This window comes from Octopus bimaculoides, chromosome 16 (genome assembly GCF_001194135.2).
Source record: "Octopus bimaculoides isolate UCB-OBI-ISO-001 chromosome 16, ASM119413v2, whole genome shotgun sequence".
NCBI lineage: Eukaryota > Metazoa > Mollusca > Cephalopoda > Octopoda > Octopodidae > Octopus > Octopus bimaculoides.
Genome location: NC_068996.1, coordinates 48,541,382 through 48,547,498, shown reverse-complemented (window position 1 = coordinate 48,547,498; position 6,117 = coordinate 48,541,382). Strand labels below are relative to the sequence as shown.

The 6,117-nt window shown below is 40.7% G+C and overlaps 1 protein-coding gene across 2 annotated transcripts in view; it reads left to right on the top strand.

Moving 5' to 3' along the window:
* LOC106870605 (centrosomal protein of 104 kDa) overlaps nt 1-6,117 on the top strand; it is a 293,281-nt gene that overhangs the window by 192,573 nt on the left and 94,591 nt on the right. The gene's annotated exons all lie outside the window — the stretch shown is intronic.

Here is a 6,117-nt window from a genome sequence, read left to right as displayed (position 1 = left end):
TCAAATCTTTTCAGTCAAATCTTTTCAGTCAAATTTGCTGAGCTGGAGCAGCCTTAGGTGAGGAACTTTTATATCCCTGACAAACATTGGATATATAATTAACAAAACAGAAGTAAAAATCAATGTGTTCACACAACGTACTTTACGAGATTCCAAAATGCCCTCTCAATGACTCCTGCTGACCTCTTGTCTCAACCAACATGTTACTCTTTATAAGTGTTCAGCTAGTTCGTTCTTCCAATCTCCCAGGGGTATCCAATGACTCTTGCCACAACATGAACCAAGGATTTTGATTTTTTAACAAGACAAACCTGAGTTGAGGAAGAAGTTGATTACATTAACTCCCAGTACTACATCATCATCATCATCATCATCGTTTAACGTCCGCTTTCCATGCTAGCATGGGTGGGACAATTTGACTGAGGACTGGTGAACCAGATGGTTACACCAGGCTGCAATCTGATTTGGCAGAGTTTCTACAGCTGGATGCCCTTCCTAACGCCAACCACTCCGAGAGTGTAGTGGGTGCTTTTACGTGCCACCGGCATGAAGGCCAGTCAGGCAGTATTGGCAACAGCCACGCTCAAAATGGTGTATTTTACGTGCCACATGCACAGGAGCCAGTCCATCGGCACTGGCAATGATCTCACTCGAATGTCTTTACACATGCCACTGGCATAAGTGCCAGGAAGGCAACGCTGGGCTCAGGTACCATCACGATTTCACTTTCGCTTGCCCCAACAGGTCTTTGCAAGCCGAGTTTAGTGTCCAATGAAGGTAATTTATTTTATCGACCCTGGTAGAATTTAAACTCAGAATGTACCAGAACTAGAGAAGAAATTTCAGGTGTGCAAGCAAGGTTTAGAATCGAAGGGCCTTAGAGTCAATGTTGCAAAAACTGAAGTCCTAGTAAGTAGGAGGTAAACACATCATAAACCCCTTCAGGTAGATGACCCTGCTTGATCTGTAAAAACTAGAAGTAGCTGATAGCTTCTGCTACCTAGGTTACCAAGTCTGTAGTGGGGGTGGATGCTCAGAGAGTGTTACCACTAGAATAAGAATAGCCTGGGCAAAGTTCAGAAAGCTTCTACTCCTACTGGTGACAAAGGGCCTCTCACTCAGAGTGAAAGGTAGATTGTATGATGCATGTGTGTGAACTGCCATGCTTCATGGCAGTGAAACATGAGCCGTGACTGCTGAAGACATGCGTAGGCTTGAAAGAAATGAAGCTAGTATGATCTGCTGGATGTGTAATGTCAGTGTGCACACACGACAGAGTGTAAGCGCCCTGAGAGAAACGTTGGCCATAACAAGCAACAGATGTGGTGTGCAAGAGAGATGACTGCACTGGTATGGTAATGTGCTGCATATGGATGAGGAGAACTGTGTGGAAGGAACCTGTGGAAGAGGAAAACCTGGAAAGACATGGGATGAGGTGGTCAAGCACGACTTTCGAATGTTGGGCTTCACAGAGGCAATGACGAAAGACTAAGACCTCTGGTGGTATGCTGTGATTGAGAAGAACTGGCAAGGAAAGTGAGATCACAGCTATAACCTACACCAGTGTCGCATAACCAGCCCATTTAAAAAGTACCTTTGGATTGTTGGGCAACATGCTGTGCTTGAGGAGACCTACTGAGTCAAGTAAATCAAAATCAAATCAAATCAAATCACAATCAAATGGAAATTGTAGCCATTACCAGTGCTGATGGCACATGATAAGCACCATTCATTCATGCATGGGTCGCTGCCAGAGCCGTCTGACTGGCTCCCTGTGCTGGTGGCACATGAAAAGCACCATCTGAATGTGGTTGATACCAGTGCCACCTGATTGGCTCTCGTGCCAGTGGCACATAAAAAGCTCCCACTACACTCTTGGAATGGTTGGCATTAGGAAGGGCATCCAGCTGTAGAAACCTTGCCACATCAGATTGGAGCCTGTTGTGGCTTCCTTGCTTGCCAGTCTCCAGTCAAACCGTCCAACCCATGCCAGCATGGAAAGCAGACATTAAATGATGATGATAATGATGATGATAAATCAAACCTAGTATTTATTCTATCACATCCTGTTGCTGAAGTGTTAAGTCGCAGGGACATAAACATGCCAACAACAGTTATCAAGTGGTGGTAGGGGATAAACACACACACACACACACACACACACACACACACACACACACACACACACACACATACAATGGGCTTCTTTCAGTTTCCATCTGCCAAATCCACTCACAAGGATTTTGTCGGATTGACTCTATAGTAGAAGACACTGGCTCAAGGTGCTACACAGTGGAAATGAACCTAGAACCATGTGGTTAGAAAGCAAGCCTGCACCAATTCTGGTCACTTTTATTACTATTATCTGTTATCTAAAGTTTATCCTAATTGTTCCAGTAGCAGAAAAAGTCAGATTGGATATTCTGAATCTGTGGCAGAGTGACCTATAATTCTTTTATTCTTTTACGTGTTCCAGTCATTTGAATGTGGAGCACTTACTTTAGTCGACCGAATCGATCCCAGGACTTATTCTTTGTAAGCCTAGTACTTATTCTATCGGTATCTTTTGCCAAACCGCTAAGTTACGGGGACGTAAACACACCACCATCGGTTGTCAAGTGATGGTGGGTGGGATGGGTGACAAACACAGACACACAAATACACACACACACACACACACACAATGGGCTTCTTTCAGTTTCTTATTCCTTTACTGCCCACAAGGGGCTAAACATAGAAGGGACAAACAAGGACAGACAAAGGGATTAATTCGATTACATCGACCCCAGTGCGTAACTGGTACTTAATTTATCGACCCCGAAAGGATGAAAGGCAAAGTCAACCTCGGCGGAATTTGAACTCAGAACGTAACGGCAGACGAAATACTGCTAAGCATTTCGCCCGGCGTACTAACGTTTCTGCCAGCTCACCACCTTCTGTTTCTTTCAGTTTCTGTCTACCAAATCCACTCACAAGGCTTTGGTCAGACCGAGGCTATAGTAGAAGACATTTGCCCAAGGTGCCATGCGGTGGGACTGAACCTGGAACCATGTGGTGGAGAAGCAAGCTACCACACAGTCACTCCTGCACCTGCAAAGATCAACAATTTTTTTAAAATTCTTTGTTTGTCCTCTTCATATATGGGATGAAGAGCATAAAACGATACTCAAATGTTCGCCTCTTTTCTACACTGTTGGTTCTCCATGACTTCATGTGACCAATTGTGTCTGTTAGTGGAATTTCTCTTCCTTGTCTGGTGATTATTCTACAATAATTGTTTTGTTGGTGGGTAGGGTTTGGCAGTACAGATCTTATCAATGGAATTCAGTTATTTTGTTTTTTTGTTGTTTTGTTTTTGCACTCATACAAGAACTTTATGTTTGAATATCACACAAGAGCTCAATGTTTGAATATCTGGCTTCGGTTTTAGGTCAAGGTTTGGTTTCCAAAAGTTACGAATCCATTATTTTGAATAAAAGTAGTGCTGATGCAAGAAAACTACCTTCTGCCGATTTACTGGTTCAGAACCGTGATAGAATCATTGGTTCCGTCAGAACAGACACCTCACTGTTTATCTCTTAAAATCTTCATTTTCTTATTTTGTTCAAGGTTCAAAAAAGAAATATGTGTGTGTGTGTGTGTGTATGTGTTAAATAAAATGAGACAACAAAGTCAAGGCAGTGTGAAATTTCTTGGACATTTATAAAGAGAACGGTAGTCTTACAGCTGTTTCTGGGATATGAGGGATATCCCTTCATCAGAGACAATATGAGAGAGTTAAATGGAGGAAAATAGTAGAGTTCAATTTAAGAAGTTATTTTGGAAAGGGAGGATATAGGAAGTATAAAGGGAAATCTTAATATATAAAGCTGAAGTTGTGTGTCTGTGTGTAACCTTTTTAAAAGTTTATAGAAATCCACATTTTCCACTTTTCCGTGAAAATTTTTACATCAATGGAATTTTCTCGATGTGAACTTTCCAGTGCAGTAATTAGATTTTTTAAATTCCGTTTACTTTGTGTGATTTAAGGGAGATTTGGCTGTTGTTTCTAGCAACTTTTATATTTCTTCCATTCTATCTGTACCGGCGTTCTTACACATCGATCACACGCTCAACATATAATATAGACAGTAAGAGTAAAAGAGGGAGAGGGAGAGAAAGCGATACATACAATTCATAGATTAACTTGGTTTAAGACTATTCTTTCCTTCTATCTACCTTTTCACTCTTACTTCGTTCTTCTTCCTCTCTCCCATTTAATAGCTTTCTTCTATCCCTCTACCTCTAACTATCCACGTGACCTGGTCATTTGGGGCTTATCACCATTTCTCTGCTTCAACCATTGTCTGTGCACATCTGTTTTTCCTCGTTCACTTTCTCATTTCCTGCATACGCCAGCATCACTGTTCTTTCTTCCAAGGAATCTGGGGCTCTTAGCTTCCTTTTGCCAAAGTTGCAATGATAATTTGTAACTAGACTGAATAAGGAATACCCCGTTTCATTCGTTCATGTTTTCGTTACATTGTCTGTCTGCATGTTCAGCATCCTTGTCTCCTCTTAGTATTTTTTACATGTTTTTCATAACATAGAAGTGTAAAAACACACACAACCACACATATGTGATCTGTGACAACAACACACACATAAATACATACACACATCAACATTATAGATATAAGATTTAGTTTGTGTGTGTTTCTTATATAAACACGCGTACACATTGCTATTTTATAACTGTCTTCCATTCTCCCTTCCTCTCTTTCTCTTTCTTCATTGCTCCTGTTCTCTATTCCTTTCTCGCCCTCTCTCCCTCTTCTCTTTCGCTCTCTCAAACGCACACATGCGCACGTACACGCAAGCATTCACTACAATATAACTAGATCTTACCTTACTACATGTTCATCAATGTTTTGTAAATATACAAACTACGGAACTTATGTAGACAGGACAACACATTGCAAATCAGTGAACTTCTTTAGAAATGTGAAAACTACCTACCCTGCCATCTATTATAACTTTTGTTGTTCTGTTTAATATATACATAGATTATGCCTCCAAAGAAGAGAGTTTGCTGGGGAAAAAAAGCAACCGATTTAAAATGACAGCAACAGACTGCAGCAATTCACCACATTCCAGAAGCTACTTTGAACATAATGCAAAATGGTGCATCAACATCTACTGCCCAATCTGATAGAATTCTGGCAGAACTGTGTAGCAACAGATTGCCAGCAATTGCTTCATCAGAAATTGCCGTCCTAGCTCCTGCGAAAAGGGATTACCCTGCTATGTATAATCAGGGCAGTGCAAAAAGTTGTTTTTCACAGGCATTTCTATAGCCAATTAGACGGATGAAATTTACGTACACTTAATAATGTTACGCAAAACAGCCTTCAGACTTTCCCTATTAATTTAATCGTCTTTTGAATTATGAACATATTTACATCATTGTAAGGCTTTCTTTTTTAGTTGATTTTCACCTAGCAAGATTTATCGTAGATGGCGTAATAAGTCACACCTGGACAACGCCGGGTTATACTGCTAGTAAGAGAATAAAAATATATGTTGGATGCTACAGTTGGAGTTCCATTATCCAAGGAAAGTGCTATTACCGAACCAGGAGTCTAACTATGGTCCTTCTGTAGCATTTACATAGCCTTACCTGCCATCAGATAGATAGATAGATGGATGGATGGATGAATGGATGGATGGATGAATGGACGGACGGACAGACAGATTAGAGAGGAAGATAGGTAGATAGAGAGATTAGAGAGGAAGATAGATAGATAGATAGATAGATAGATAGATAGATAGATGGATAGATAGGTTTCTTTATTAGCCACACAGGGCTCAACACAGAGGGGACAAAATACAAATGTAGAGTTTTTCTTTTCGAGGGGGGGCGAAAACAAAGCAGAAAAAAAAACAAAAGTGGGGACAACGATGAAAAAAAAACATCGCAAAACGTTTGGGGTATTTACAAAAAATACAAAATAATACAGAAAATTCCCAATAAATGGGGAGGTTATCCGTGGAAAGAAAAACCTACGAAAAGACCACGGTAACCTCGGTCCTTAGTGTCACAGTTTGTTAAATAAAATTTCTTTTATTTATGTAAGA